Raw genomic sequence first — 17,538 nt, 5'->3', positions numbered from 1 at the left:
TGTTCCTCTGATTGCACACCCTCACCTTTAACAAGCCTCAGACTCCATTTCACAACCACGAGAAATACGAAGGCCTCATCTTACTATTGGAAATAAATGGTCACCTAATTTTCCCAATACACTCCAGTCACTTCCCTGGGACCTTGCATAGCACTGCTGTCCCGAATTCCAGTAGATTATCTCAGAGAAGGATACACAGACTGTGTTGTAATTAATACTCCACTGCATAGAGTACACCATGAATGCAGGCACACAAACACACACATACACACACGCCGTCATGTCACATATGATACCCAACTTCCTTTCTATAAGCTGAAGAAATGTTTGACAGTTCCCTACCACAAACTATCCAACCGGATAACAAGAATATACTTCTTTACACACATATTTACATGATGTAGTTACTAGGGACACTCACACAATGCTTTGCATGTCCGGATCCAGGGATTCATAGGAACTAATATGTCAGCTCGAGTTCAGCAACACAGATCGGTGGCTCCTGGGCTGCAACCTTTGTGGCTAAGGCTGTGTGCCACTTGTGTCCAGGGTGTATTCGACCATGCCTCTGAAAAATGGGCCAAGTACATCTTGTCTGCACTGGACTCTCATGGTAGGGATGGTGAGCAGTTAAAATTTCCCAGGGAAATAGTGTTGTTGGGGCAACAGCTCAGAACTCAACAGTCAAATAACAGACACAATAATATAGTGTCAAGCAAGTGCTTACCTTTTAGTTAAAAGAAAGTACTTTAATTATACATAAAAACAAAATACTACGCTCCAAGGGTGGCTTGGTTACAGAGTTTCAGCCTCCCTATAAGATTTAGTGAAATTATGACATCCACTCTGTTCCATCTAGGGTAAATTAGGCAAAAGATAATGATATGGCTTAGACTAGATACAACTGCAGACCATTGTTAATTATCCCAATGTCATCTCGTAGGTTAGTTCATTGGTCTTTTAGGCCCAACAGGTTTATATTGTCAATGGTAAGCATTCTAGCAGCAAACTTCCTCTTTGCCTAAATTAATCCTATTTTGTCGATTTGTGTGAGCGCAGCCCTGCATAACCTGTTCAAGCAAAATGCTGAATAAATGGTATGGACTGGTAAGGTCAGCAATCTTGCACCCCTCGGCCTTCAGCGCTAGCTAAGGGGACCATAGACTGCAGTTTGGTGCCTATCTCACTCACTGGGTTGAACAGCACGCTTGAATGGTAAATCGGCTGTCACAGGGGATCATTCATCTTCTGCAGATAAAGCCTGTGGGGCTAATGGGGCATACCAACACTTTGTCTTCGGTACTTGCAGCCTCTGGCACCAATTCAGGCAGATGCTTGTCTTGGGCAGTTCTGGTCTCTGGAGCCAATGCAGGAGGGCGTTTGTCTTCAGCCGTTGCTGCTCCATGGAGAAGTGGGAGCTCCTCAAGGATGTACACCTGTTAATGGCAGAATAAAGACCCTTAGTAACCAATCAGACAGAGGCAGGGAACCCATCAACACAGCAGACTCTAGGATGCCGAACAGTAAGACCAGCTAGAAATGGATGGGTTACCCCCTGAAACAGAGATGGCGCGCAAAGCCCAAGTCGATCTGGGATGGCAGCATGGAGTAACAAATTAATGGTTATCGAGTTAAGCCTGCAATTTGGAGGGAGGTTTAACCAAACATTATCAAAGGCCATTACTCTCACAGCGAACGGTCCAACTAGAAAATGATGATAATTATTATTAAATGTTGCATCATCTTTGCACTAATGAAGCTGCAGCCATTCAACTCCACCACTAGTCTCAGCAATTATGCTGGTTTATGAAATGGGGTTCAATGTTGAGAGTGCTCTAACCACTTGAGTTAAGGAAGTAATGGGACTTCATTAAATGATAATGGCTACCACCTCTAATTGCACAGATGTTTACTCTCACTGGACTTTGGTATGCCACTGACTCTAAAATCTGCATAGTTGTTAGACTTGACACCTTTGGGTGGTAATCTCCCAAATGTTTTGTCTTCACACCCTCCTATTATTCTTAATTTGTTGTTATTGGCTTAGGACTCTGTACACTTTACCACTGCTAACCAGTGCTAAAGTGCTTGTGCATTATCCTTAAAATATGGTGAAATTGGTCTACACTTAATTTGCACATTTAATTTATTGTAAGTACCTAGTATATGGTGCTACTTGTACTCAGGACCTGTATATTAAATGCTATTAAATTGCAGCACTCATTGTGCCACCCAATAAACTCAGGTTCTACTAATTGAATTTTGTTTCTTTTATATGTCATTTTATTTATTAAAATGTATGCTATTTTTCTAAATTGTTGTTGGAGTTTTCTTGTGTTGTGTTTTCACTTTATTACTGTTTGTGGGTAGCATAAATATTTTACGCATTGCCTATAAGTTAAGGCTAACTGCTTTTGTGCCAAAGCAAGTAAATAGGGATAAAGGGTGATGTAGTTTGGTACACACATAGTCGCACCTTATCCTCTCCCAGCTCCATCTCAAACAGAAGTGGAAGGCTATGGCCTGCTCCCCATGCTGCAGTGTGATGTGACTGGAAGCAAATGGTAACAGTTTGTCAGGAAGTGTGATATAGCCTTCATGCAGCAAGTTAACATAATTTAGAACTGGTTATGTGTGCACATACTTGAGATGCCATAGAAGGCATGGCTTCAGTAGAGGCACCGATGCAAGTACTGAATTGCCTTTGGTCCCCAACTTGTGGATTTACAGCCTAGGATAGCTCCCTATGAGCAGAGTGCCTTGGTCACTATGGAATTATCTCTCTAACCATACTCTTGGCATTGAGATACATACATCATTTCTCCAATGTGCCTGCGTGAACCATATCCTTTGGTGTCAGCATTTGTGACTCCTTTAGTGTGCTCCCTTGCCTGGATGATAACTGACCATTCGTATTATTGGAAATTTGAGGTGCACTTTTATTCACCAAGGATTGGCATTGTGTATTAGTATGACATAAACATATAAGAAAATAGAAGCAGCAAATAAAAATGACTAACTCTTCCAACTATAAAAACAGAATGTTTAACACGCCTATTTTGTCTGACAAACTTTTTTGATTCCATCAGATCCTTCTGCTCTCTAAGGGCAACAGAATGCTTAAAATCTCTCACCATCTTCTTTCCTTAAAAGGTCAGAAATCGTACCAGTAATTCTCAAACTGCTCCCCCACCTTTGGCCAATCACAGAATTCCAACTGAAATAGAAGCACCAGTTCTGACACAATGTATCCTACTATTTCAAGATGATTTCAGCAACATACATAATAAGGGGGATACCTTTGACTCCTCGTGAGGCTCTATCTCACATCTTTTTAAAAGTCATAGACCTAGAGGGAGGCTCCTCAAAATTTTCAACATGATGGCAGAGAAGATTCTTTCACTTTGTTCATGGTAACTTCCGTTTTGAAGAAAGTTTATTTGGATCCAGAGGCTTTGGCACATTTTCCCGCAGTCTTGCAGCTCCAGCAGGGATCTGAATTATGAAAAAAATGGGTGTGTTGACTGTTAATGAGCTTCAATTAAACTAATAATATTGTGCACAATCTTCATTTGGGTTTCTGTCCTTAACTGTGTACTCTTTGTGGCAGCCATAGATGAGTTAAAAGACCACTCAGAGGATGAGTGTGTCACTTCCCATGTTTTATTTGATCTATCAGCTGTGTTTGACACTGTTGACCGCCAGATTTTACTTACCAGATTCTGCCACACTTGAGTTTAGGAGACTGCCCTTGACTAGTTCAAAGACTTTCTTATTGGAAAATTGCTCCCCTCCTGTTCTTCTACAACCCAGGCCAGTGCCATGCACGATCCCTGAAGATTCTGTGATGTAAACCCTTCTGTTCAATCTGCACACCATCCATTGACCTACAAGATCAATTAATTTGGATTCTCTTTCTGCAATTATACTGATGATACTCAGCTACCACTAAAACTTAGAACGAATATTAGGCCTTAATTGAGAACTGCTAGATATGCCTTCACTTAATGGATGTATGGACATGTTACAACCACTTGAGGTTAAATGTAAGCAAGATTTTAGATCCTACTAGCTTTTAATGAGATGTTCCTATGGTCCTCCCAATGTTGGCCAAGATTTTCTTGGATCTCCTCCAGTCTCTGTAGTAATCATGTAAAACCTGTGGGTACAAAATAGATTCCAAAATGTTACTTCCTCACCCAAAATAATGGAATATCCTAGACCTCTTTCATAGAGTATCAGATTCTGAAGAGAACCTTAAATTCCATGCAAAGCGATTCTGATCAGTAGGCATTGCTTCTCTACTACTGAAGCTCAATGTATCAGCATTTCCAAGAATACAGTAAATAAGTTAATGTTGATTCTAAATTAAGTCACAAGGACTTTGCTGGAATGGAAGAGGGTTGATCAGCTTTCCAGTCCGGGCTTCTCCCTTGTCTTCTAATCCACAAGTTTATTATACACAGATTAGTCTGCTTGGTTTTTAGGGACATTGACATGTGTAGATCCTTGTGTCTGGGACCTGATGTATACTTTTCATTCAGACCATCATTTGAAGTTTAAGGCCCGTCAAAGATTACTCATTCAGAATCTGAAGAGACCCTGGGCTAATGGTGGAGTTCTTTTCAGTTTAACCTGCTCAGCTGTGGAATTCCCTCCTTTTGTATATTCATAAATTGCCAATCCTACTGAAGTATAGGAAAGCTTACAAACATGGCTGTTGTGCCATTAATTCCACTCAATCTCTGGATTGTATTGGTCTGCTAGCTAGAACCAAAAGCATGTGGGTAAATTATGCACTTTATAAAACCAATATTAAATGAAAATGTAAATTATGCAGCAACTGTTAGCGGTGCATAAAATATTAAATGTCAAATTATTGCTCCAGCTTTACATGGTTAGGCATGAAGGGCATCTGTGATGCTCTTGTCAGGTTAAAGCATATGAAGGACACCTTTGATTCTTCTGGATAGCAATGGGATCTTTGATTTGGAAGTTTTGCTTGAGTTTGTATACCAGATGGAGTTGCATTTTCCTGAAGTGTAGCTATTATGGCATTCTGTTAGAAATATCATGAGCCAAGCTGTGAAACTTCATTATTTCCTCCCTGCATCCAATCGAGCATGATATTGGTTTGCATGAGTTTCTATTGTGACACTGCGTTCTTGATATGTGGCTGCATTAATTTATAACTATGTTTAGCATTTGGTTTTACATAAAGGGGGTCATTAAACATTGGCGGTAAAAGCCGCTTACCGCCGTGCAGAAGACCGCCAACACACCGCCGCAGCCGTGGAATTCCGCCACAGCTATTATGACCCACAGCTCGGAATCCGCCAAAATTCAGACACCCACACAAGTCCCCCACACCAAAGGTCAGTAATAAACTGGCGAAAACAAATCCTCCACCGTCATGCCAACAGAAACACGCCCATGCTATCACAACCCACGAATCCACGCAGCAGTCTTTCAACCGCGGTATTCCATTGGCGGTACACACCGCCGCGCTCAAAATACACACACATCTCCAAAACACCGCCACATTGGACATTTCGAAATACACACACCTGATACACATACACACACAACTCCCACACTCTCAATACTATATAAAACACACACCCACATCACCCACAAACCCTTACGACCAAACATTTAGACGAAGGCCAGAGAGACAGCACAGCATAGACAACCCCACCATACAGAGGCACACAACACCATCACTCACACTACTTCCACGCACAAAACACCACACACCACTACATATCACCACACTCATCACCACATACACCACTGCACACATCACCTACACCACCCCATGGCACGGCAAAGACACCCCAGGTTCTAGGAGGAGGAGCACAGGGTCATGGTGGAGGAAATCGTACGGGTAGAGCCACAGCTATTTGGAGCACAGGTGCAGCACACCTCCATAGCTAGGAAGATGGAGCTATGGTGAAGAATAGTCGACAGGGTCAACGCAGTGGGACAGCACCCAAGAAATCGGGCCGACATCAGGAAGAGGTGGAACGACCTGCGGGGGAAGGTGCGTTCCGTGGTCTCCAGGCATAACATCGCGGTACAGCAGAATGGCGGCGGACCCCCACCTCCTCCCCCACAACTAACAACATGGGAGGAGCAGGTCTTGACTATCATGCATCCTGAGGGCCTCAGAGGAGTCGGTGGGTGGAGGAATGGACTCTGGTAAGTCAAATCTTAGCTATCATATCCCCCACCCTACCTGCATGCTATCACAGACCCCCACCCTCACCCCCTCCCCTATCACTCCAACTCCTCACATATGTACTACCAACACAAACCACCCATCCCAACACCAAGCCCTGCATGACACAACAAAGCATGGACACCCATCACTAAAGCATGCCCACTGCACATACCCATAACACCCCCCTCAACCATCATCACACAAGCCCCCACACAGGAATGCTTGCACTGGGGTACACGGCCACCCACCCATTGCACACCATGACACACACAGATGCAATAATCATGCTTTTATACCCCTGTAGGACCACTACCCAACGTCACCAGACCTGAGGGTCCAGACATCTCTACCCCACCCACAGAAGAGGCCCACAGTGATGACAGCAACTCTGTCCAACTGGATCCAGATGACCAGCCCGGACCATCATGGGCGTCAGGACAGTCGGTTCCCCACACCCAGTTACAGGCCACCACAGACCTTCCACCCTCTGGTTACACCAGCACAGCACCCACCCAACGGGCCCATACCTCCGTACCCAGGACACGTCAATCAGCTGTGTGTCCACCACTACAGGGGACCCAGGATAACCCACCACCCCAACATCAACAGGGACCTAGGGGCAGTGGTAGTGGGCACACGGTCCAGGGTGCGGAGCCACAGGAACACAGGGGAACTGGGAGGGCTGCTGTGCGACAGGGGGCGGACAGGCCTAGGGAACCCACTCTCCACGAGGCCCTCTCCTCCATCATGGGAGCATACCACCACTCCCAGGAGACGATGGCAACGGTACTGGCCAAGTTTCAGGAGACCCAGCGCCTGCAGGAGGAACAGTATTTGGGCTTCAGGGAGGAAATCAGAACCATCAGCACCACCCTGGGCAACATCGTAGGGGTGCTGAAGGAGATACTTAACACCAGGAGGGACACCGTGGCACTCCAAGGGGCCCCTGACACTAGCATGGACGAAGAACTGCCCACCACCTCCGCCGGCGCTAGTGGACAGGAGTCACCGCCACTGGACCACCATACCAGCACTCCACCCCCTGCAGACGGAGAACCACCCTGCAAGCGGTCCCTGAGATCCAGGAACAGGGCAGAGCACGATGCCAAGACCCCCGCCAAGAAATGAGACCACCCTGATTGTCATCCCACTGTCCCATTTTGTAACCCTGTCCATATTGGAACTGCCCCAGCTCCACTTCCTATGCACTGCAATAAACACCCTTGAAGCACAAAACAATCTGGAGTCAGTCTGTGATTTTGAAAATGTGTATTAGCAATGACAGTGACAAAATCCGTTCTCAAATGTAATGTCAACATACCTATGTCACACATCTCAAATCCATGAGGAATCTAAGCAGATGACACACGTTGGTAACCACACCTGTGAAACAGTAATGGAAATGTACAACTCAGTTACCATATACTGGTTGAAATAGACAGACAGGATTGAGGTAGAAGTGTTAAAGTACTTGTAGTAGACAGGAATGTGTTCTCACCTGTGTGTCACTGGAAATATTGCTGGATAACTGAGTCCCTGTTGTCAATGTCTTCTTCCTCTGCTTCTTCCTCATCACTGTCCACAGGCTCCACAGCTGCCACAACACCGTCATCTGGACCATCCTCCTGCAGAAAAGGCACCTGTCGTCGCAAAGCCAGATTGTGAAGCATACAGCAGGCCACGATGATCTGGCACACCTTCCTTGGTGAGTACAATAGGGAATCACCTGTCATATGGAGGCACCTGAACCTGGCCTTCAGGAGGCCTAAGGTGCATTCGATCACCCTCCTAGTCCGCCCATAGGCCTCATTGTAGCGTTCCTCTGCCCTGGGATTCCTCACTGGGGTCAGTAGCCATGACAGGTTTGGGTAACCAGAGTCCCCTAATAACCACACCCAGTGCCTCTGGAGTTTACCCATCACATAAGGGATGCTGCTATTCCACAGGATGTAGGCGTCATGCACGGAGCCAGGGAGCATAGCATTTACCTGGGAGATGTACTGGTCTGCCAAACATACCATCTGTACATTCATCGAATGATACCTCTTCCGGTTCCTGTACACCTGTTCACTCCTGTGGGAGGGGACCAGAGCTACATGGGTCCCATCAATGGCACCTATGATGTGAGGGATATGTCCAAGGGCATAGAAGTCACCTTTCACTGTAGGCAAATCCTCCACCTGAGGGAAAACGATGTAGCTCTGCATGTGTGTCAGCAGGGCAGACAACACTCTGGACAACACGTTAGAAAACATAGGCTGGGACATCCCTGATGCCATGGCCACTGTAGTTTGAAATGACCCACTTGCAAGGAAATGGAGCACTGATAGCACCTGCACTTGAGGGGGGATCCCTGTGGGATGGCGGATTGCTGACATCAGGTCTGGCTCCAACTGGGTACACAGTTCCTGGATTGTGGCACGGTCAAACCTGTAGGTGATGATTAAATGTTGCTCCTCCATTGTCAACAGGTCCACCAGCGGTCGGTACACCGGAGGATTCCGCCATCTCCTCACATGTCCCAGCGGACGGTGCCTAGGAAGGACAACAGCGACCACAGAGTCAAACAACACAGAGGTATGTACCCACAGTCTACACAGAACACGAAACATAATCCAAAACGTTGCCTGTATGTGTGTTGAGTCTAGGCCTAGGTATGTATGACGCAGTTGAAAATGAAGCCATGTGGGCCCCTGAAATGGCGGCTGCCTCACCTCTAAAGTGGGACAATGGGATGTGAGGTAACTGCGCTGGCGTTGTACACCGTCGCGGTAGGCGGTAGAAGATCGCGGCGCAATGCTGCATTGGTTAACATTGGACCCTATGGGTCCCAGGAGCCAATGACGAAGTGCGCCGGCGGTGATGATACGCACCGCCGCGGACGTGACCACCACGGACGTGACCGCCATTTTCTATCTGTTGAATCACTTGATACCTGATCTTCGACAGGAGAGGACCTACACTGCAAGTGCTGCTGTGACCTCGGTCTGGAAGAGACAATGGCTCGTGCGTCTGGGGAAAGGGCCCCTGCCTTCACTGCAGAGGAGTTGGAGAAGCTTGACGACGGGGTCCTCCCCCAGTACACGCTACTCTATGGTCCTCCAGACCAACAGGTAAGTACACAGGGAGCACGTTTGTATGGGCTATGCCTGAGTGTAGAGGGCTGGTTGTAAGAAGGAAGGGGCCACAGTTCTGCGTGCATGAAGGTCTGTGAATGCATGTGCCACATGGCAAGGCTAGGGATGTGGGCCACTCACTTCGACTGTGCAGTTGCTAATGACTTCTCTTTTTCACCTGTACATTTCATGTAGGTCAGCGCCCACCAGAAGAAGGATATTTGGCATGCCATCGCCAAGGACGTCCGGACCATGGGGGTCCACCAGAGACGGAGCACCCACTGCCGTAAAAGATGGGAGGACATTCACCGCTGGAGCAAGAAGACGGCGGAGGCTCAGCTGGGGATGGCCTCCCAACGTGGGAGGGGTGCCCGTCGCACCATGACCCCCCTGATGTTCCGGATCCTGGCGGTGGCCTACCCTGAGTTGGATGGGCGCTTGAGGGCATCACAGCAGACACAAGGGGATGAGTACATCATCATTCTGCGGACTTTGCACGCAGTGAAGGTGTCTGGATGGGGGAGGAGGGCTGTGGGGTCCCCTAGGCCAGGGCGAGTTCCGTAGGCTAGGCACCTCCGTAATGCAGGCCATGTGGCACTCCACCCCACCTCTGCAGAGTGCCAAGTACAGGTATACATGCCCCTGTGTCATCTATGTGTGCAGATGTCTACCATAGCCATGTAGGCCGTATCCCAGGTACTGCATCTGTAGAGCCCAACAGCACGGCGTAGTGCAGGGAGATGCTGTGTCTGTATTGTCCACCAACGGTAGCGGTAAGCCATGCACTCAAACTGTCTTTCTTCTGTCGTCCCCCCCCCTTTTTGTGGTCTCCCTGTTCTTGTGTGCATCATCATCATCAGGCGGAGGTACAGTGGCACCGGAGCACGAGGGAGCTGCATCCCTCATGGCCATGGAGGGCCACACCACGGACTCTGAATACACCAGTGGGACGGAGGGCGAGGTGAGCTTCACGGCGGTCACAGGATCTGCAACCAGCGACACGGACTCGTCCTCCGATGGGAGGTCCCTTGTGGTGGTGGCAAAATCTGTGCCCCCCACTTCTAGAGGTACAGCCGCCCCCCCCCTACCAGCACCGCCCTCCCAGCAGCCCCTCAGCCTTCGCCCCGTGCCCTCTCACCCAGGAGGGTGGGCATCACCTTCGCACCAGGCACCTCAGCCCCTGCACCTGTCACCTCTGCTGCCCTCAGTGAGGAGGCCATTGACCTCCTCAGGTCACTCACTGTTGGGCAGTCTACCACTTTGAATGCCATGCAGGGTGTAGAAAGAGAATTGCAACACACAAATGCATTCCTGGAGGGCAGTCATTCTGGTCAGGCTGCCCTTCATCAAACCCTGCAAACTCTGACCTCAGCACTGATGGCAGCCATTGTCCCTGTGTCTAGCCTCCCCCCTCCAACTTCCTCCACCCAGACCAATCCCCTGTACCCCAGCCTATCCCAAGCACACCATCAGACCAGCATGCACACACGTCAACACACAAGGGAAGCTCAGGCAAACATAAGCACCACACATCCCACAGGCACTCATGCAAGCATCACACACATACCGACACAGCAGTATCCACTGCCTCCACTGTGTCCCCCTCCTCGTCGTCTCCCTCCTCCCTCCAAGTCTCGTCTACACTCTCACCTGCATGCACTACCACTACAGCCACTAGGTCCCGCACCAGCACACCCACCACCACACCCCACTCACCTGCACTTACCACCCCCACTACCATTTACACGTCCCCTGTGTCCTCTCCCAGTGTGTCTGTGACACCCCCTCCCAAAGTACACAAACACAGGCACACACCCACCCAACATACATCCACCTCACGACAGCCTCCAGCGCATGCACCTGCACCCAAAGCCACAAAAGTTACACCTCCTACAACCACCTCCTCTTCCTCCACTCCCAGATCCCCTCCAGCTACCCGTCCCAGTGTTCCTAAGAAACTTATCATGACCTAGCTTGACCTCTTTCCCACCACCCCCCTCCAATTCATAGGTCCCGTACTAGCACCTCAGCCAAAAAATCTCCGGGACCAGTGGTGCCTGTTGTTACAGGTATGTGGAGTGCACCGGCCACCAGGGCAGCCAGTGTGGCACGGAGCCACAGCACAGCCAGTCCCCCCCGTGAAGCACCAGAAGTTGGACAGTGCCCGGCGGGACTGGGGGAAGACTCCAGCCAGCAAAGCCGCTCACAAGGGTCCCGAGGAGAGTGTCCACTCAGCTGTGACTCCTCCCAAGGTGGAGAAGGGGCAGAAGAAATCACCAAAGTCTGGGAGGAGCAGCACGGCGGAGAAGACCGCCATCATCCCTGCTGCCCAGGAGGCCACCGCCAGCCCCATCGTCACTGGCCAGGAGGCCAACGCCAGAGTCAGTGCCCAGGAGGGCAGCCCCATCGTCACTGGCCAGGAGGCCACCGCCAGAGTCAGTGCCCAGGAGGGCAGCCCCATCGTCACTGGCCAGGAGGCCACCACCAGAGTCAGTGCCCAGGAGGGCAGCCCCATTGTCACTGGCCAGGAGGCCACTGCCAGAGTTAGTGCCCAGAAGGGCAGCCCCATCGTCAGTGGCCAGGAGGCCACCACCAGAGTCAGTGCCCAGGAGGGCAGCCCCATCGTCAGTGGCCAGGAGGCCACCGCCAGCCACAGCCCAGCTGCCCAGGAGGGCCCCGGCAGCCACAGCCCAGCTGCCCAATGAAGGACCGCCAGCCCCAGCCCAGCTGGGCAATGAAGGACCGCCATGGCAAGCACCGCTGAACAGGGCAAGCACCGCTGAACAGGGCAAAGACCGCCATGTCAAGCACCGCTGAACAGGGCAAAGACCGCCATGTCAAGCACCGCTGAACACAGCAAGCACCGCTGAACAGGGCAAAGACCGCCATGTCAAGCACCGCTGAACAGGTCAGAAACTACAAACTCAAGCACCGCAGAACAGGGCAAGCACCGCTGAACAGGGCAAAGACCGCCATCGCAAGCACTGCTAGCCCATGAGCGGCAGGGGCAGTGATGCAACTGGGACCGTCACAGGGAGAGTGATGCACTCTGGGCACCAGTCTCCCTCCAGAACCAGTGGAGACATGCATCCACTACCTCTGTCCTTAACAGGATGAAGCACTCTGGGCACCAGTCCCCCTCCAGAACCAGTGGATACATGCATCCACTACGTCTGTCCTTAACAGGATGAAGCACTCTGGGCTCCAGTCCCCCTCCAGAACCAGTGGAGACATGCATCCACTACGTCTGTCCTTAACAGGATGAAGCACTCTGGGCACCAGTCCCCCTCCAGAACCAGTGGAGACATGCATCCACTACGTCTGTCCTTAACAGGATGAAGCACTCTGGGCACCAGTCTCCCTCCAGAACCAGTGGAGACATGCATCCACTACGTCTGTCCTTAACGGGATGAAGCACTCTGGGCACCAGTCCCCCTCCAGAACCAGTGGAGACATGCATCCACTAAGTCTGTCCTTCACAGGATGAAAAACTCTGGGCACCAGTCCCCCTCCAGAACCAGTGGAGACTGTTATCCACTTGGAGACTGTGGCTTTGCTCTCCCCAGGATGGTACAGTGGGCAACCCACCCACTGTAGAGACTTGAGAGACTGTGGCTTTGCACTCCCCAGGATAAAGCATTGGGCAAACCACCCACTGTAGAGACTTGAGAGACTGTGGCTTTGCACTCCCCAGGACGGTACAGTGGGCAAACCACCCACTGTAGAGACTTGAGAGACTGTGGCTTTGCACTCCCCAGGATGGTACAGTGGGCAAACCACTCACTGTAGAGACTTGAGAGACTGTGGCTTTGCACTCCCCAGGATACAGCAGTGGGCATGGAGCCCCCTCGTGGATCTGGCGTGGTGCACTCATCCGGCTGAGGTGCCCCCCTTCCATTCCCCCGAGGTGCCTGTTTTATTTCTATCTGATGCCCCGGCAGTGTTCTCTCCATTTTGATCAGGTATCTGATGTGGGCCTCGCCCATGCATTTTGGGCCCAATGGTCCACGGACAATGATTGGTGCATTACCTGCACTACTAATCGTGATGTATATTTTGTTGAATGTGTATTTATATATGTATATATTTGGTTTCTGTATTTTGATATATTACAATGGTTCCACTCATTTCCTTTTGTCTTTGCATTCTTCCGGGGGGGTTTGGGGGTTGTTACTGTAATGTTTGGATATGCATTGGTGTGTGTGTTGTAGTGGGTAAGGGTGGGGGTGGGGGTGTTGTGTGTGTGTGTCCCTGACTTTTGTTTCCCCCTCCCCTATGTCGTAGGTGCAGTACTCACCGTTGTCTTCACCGTCGCCGTTGATGTTGGTCGTATAGGAGCAGGAAGACTATTGCAGGGAGGATTGGGAGTTCCGGTTCCATGGTGTTGTCTTTCCTCGTGGGGTGTGTAGAGGTGAGCGTTTTCCCTTTGAAATGGCTGTTTCCGCCGTGTTTTTATCCGCGGTGTATCCACCCCGGAAAAGGTGGCGGATTGGTAGGTTGTGATACTGTGGGCGGTACATTGTCTCCCGTCTGTCTGTTGGCGGTGACCGCCAAGCTGTTTGTCTGTAGCTCTGTGGCGGTCGGAGTGTTAAAGTTGCTGTCTATGTTGGTAGTTTCCGCCACGGTCATAATTCCCATTTTTTTTACTGCCGGCCTGTTTGCGGTCTTACCGCTGCTTTAACACCGTCCGCCAGGGTTGTAATGACCCCCTATATTTGTTAAGTTTTCATTCTTTACTTTGCAAGCATTAGAAGGTTTATTCTCTCCTCCAGGCTGTTTTTTCATTGTCATAAAAATGCTGATAAGAAAAGATTGAGAAATATCCTTACAGTGACCATATTTATATGAGCTTTGACAACTGAGAAGAAGGGAGTTCTGCACATCTTGGTGGGTATTGAGTTCCAGGGTTTAGGAGTATTGCTGTAGAAAGTTTGCATTATGTTAGAGCTTTTCTTGAACCTCAGAAAGTTGAGGCATCATGAGGCTTTTCCTCTCTGGTTCCTATTTCCTCCCTACAGAGACACTTTAGTGGGCAAGTATGAAGGGGTGGCTGAGTATAGAGCCTTCTAGGTAATGTAATGCGGGTAGTTCTCCATGTACACTGAACCTAAAGGGTTGCTGGTTAAAGTTGTCAGAGTTGATGAGATTTTCCCAGCTGTGGGACAATCGGCAGAGTGAAGTACAGCTGTTAGCAGTACTTAGAGGTGACGGTGTCTGATGCATTGCTATATTTTGTTTTTGAAATAACATTGTCTTGGACTATATTTTGTAGGCCTCATCTAGGGACAATTGCTTAATGTTTCTTTATGATTTAGCGATAGTAGCTGGCCCACTTACCTGTTGCTTTTATGTGAGATTCCAGAATAGGTTTTCAGTCAAGTATAATACTAAAAGATTTTTACAGAACAAATGGTCTTGGATGAGAGTCCCATGCAGTACACTTCTTTTCGTTTTTGGCAGTAGGATGGTGGTGCACTGTTGGGTTTTGAAGGGAGAACAAGGAATCTGCTTTCTTGTTGTTGAGTTTCAGCTTTATGTTGCCCATCCGGTTATAGATATCAGTAGCACCTGGTCAAGTAGGAGGCTCCGGATTTAGCCGATCTTCTATAACATTACAAATGTATTGATGTCCAGACTACTTATCCATCGTGCAGTGTGGAAACTTTGCTTTCACACAATGGCAATGTGGGAATGCAACCACTATCAAAGCAGCTGTAAAGATGTTCAAATCTCTCAAAGTACTACTATTACTGGAACATGTTAGTAATAGACTGGAGATTTTCAAATCTCTCTGAATATTTATGAAAGCGTGTACTATGAAAAGTAGCCCAAAGGTGTTCAAGTCCTTTATAGTAATTGCACAAGTCATGTGTTAATCACTAAATAACTGCATTCATATATCTTGGTTAACAATAACAACTTGTTTGTACCTAGTGCTTCATACTGCACCTCTGTTGTATCTTGGTGGTGTAAAGAACAGATATCCAAGTCAGGGTACACAATTTACCAATCTTGAAAGAATGAAAGGTGGAGACTGATGGGATTAGAACTGTTCACATCTTATGACAGAAATGACCATTCAACTTTTTCAGCCATCGTTCTGGTATTGTCATAGAAGTGCATTAGTAATAACGGACTGTCAGTATAAATTTGTAAATAGTCCTTTCTTGCAATGACACAGGCAAGCGAAAACAATGAAATAATGGTCTAATTGCTATATCTCTGGAAAAATAGTTATGAATACTGAGATAAAAAAGCCAGCTGCAGATACCCACCAGTTTTTTCTAACTGAGTTTGGCAGCTGGGAAGGAGGACAGCTGGACCGTATCTGCCAAAGTCCTACAGAGCTTCCAATTTTCAATATAAATATTCCAGTTTGCATTGTGACTTTGGTCCTGATATAGAGTCTGGCATCATGTAGGAACTGATCTGTCAATAAGGCTGGTGAAATTCAGTGATGGAATAAATGTATTTAAGGTTTGTCATAGGGGTTGCTGTCAATCAGAAGGGAGGACAGTCCATCAGCTGATCCCCAGTCCCCCGTCATGGGTCTCCCAGCCCACTGGTAATACATACAACTCTGTCGATATTGCTACAGTGGACAACCATCTGCTATATTTAGAGTTAACTGTGGTTTCCCCAATAGGACGAGGACCTTCATGATGGGGAGCTGGGTTCCTGGTGGCAGGCATATCTGCCATATTGACGAGTCTGTCAACACACTCCTACTCAAAATCAACTTATTAAAACACATGCACCTCACACTAAAAAAACAATCCTCAAACCACATAAACCATTTACAATGCACAACACAAAGCATCAGCTTCTCATTTCAAAATAACTGAAAGAAGACAACACAGGTTCTCAGAAAATGAGCTGTTATGGTTGATGAAATAATTAGGGGTGAGCCATGGTTGTATGGAAACCTAGTCCAGGCAACAACCATTATCCAGGGAAGGCAAATGTGTGCCAAAATAGCAGAAAAGGTGAATGTTGTCTCCAACTCCAGACACTCAAAGTAGGACATTCACAAGTGTTGGAATGATCTGTGGGGACTGTTGTTTGCTCATTTCCAGGGCACTTCGTGAAGCCTTGGCAGCTGGTGGTGGCTTTCCAAGGCAGGAGAAAATATTGTCCATATTCCATAATAAAAGCACTGTGGGCAATCTAGGGAGAGTGGAGACTAGTATGAGTAAGCACTGGTTAGTACAAATCCTATTTCTCTATTACTAACAAATTCACCTAATATGCACTCTGGTTCCCCAGATTTTCCAACACAAATCTCTCCAGTAATGCCAACCTTTTAACACAACTTCCATACAATATTTCTGCCACAAAATAATACATACTGCTTAATCGGCAATGCTAGCTGCCATTTCATCACTCAGTTAAATAATTTTCCTTAACATCCATCCAAACAGGTGTAAAATCCTATTTGGAGCACAGATCACACCCTCCATATGTAAAGCCTTCATCTAACACTTTACCTAATATCAGTGTAATACAAATAAGCTAAGTAAATTGTGGTAGTCGAAACTATAAGTAGAAGTTATAACAGATGAATCCATGTTACTAGGAAAACAATATTCCAGGTCTGTTTTTTTTTAACAATGCCTATTACTACATTTTGAGAGTTTATTTTTATGTATTTTTGGGCCATTAGAATGTATAATGACAAAAATAAAACTGTCATCAAGAAGGGGGTAGAAGATATAGAAGTAAGCTAAATCCACACCCTTTCCATTTTAGGGACCTATGACAAGATTACAAATGTAAGAGGATGCTTGGGATGTGTTAGTATTCTGGGTCAATAGGCCTACATGTTATATATGTAATTTGTATAATATAATAATATCAATTTATATTAATATGTTTCATTACAAACAATACAACTTATATTAATATTTTTCATTAAAAACTACACTATTTTCAATAGTAATATTTTCTCTACTCAAAACACATTTCTACATGTATTCTATATTTTAGCTGTAAAAATATAAAAATGTGTTAAGTATTTTCCTTTAAATAAATGTTTAAATACAAGAATATTGTTTTAAATATGTATGCTGTGTTTTAAAGTATTTCCTTTTTTATACGTATTAATTTTGTACTGTCTGTCAAGATTCTTTAGATTTTGCAGCTTGTAATATTGCATCAGAAATATAAGGCTCACATTTATGTTCTGGTGTAGAGTTTTAC

This window comes from Pleurodeles waltl, chromosome 11, assembly GCF_031143425.1.
Source record: "Pleurodeles waltl isolate 20211129_DDA chromosome 11, aPleWal1.hap1.20221129, whole genome shotgun sequence".
Lineage (NCBI taxonomy): Eukaryota > Metazoa > Chordata > Amphibia > Caudata > Salamandridae > Pleurodeles > Pleurodeles waltl.
Note: the sequence above shows the minus strand (reverse complement) of the source record.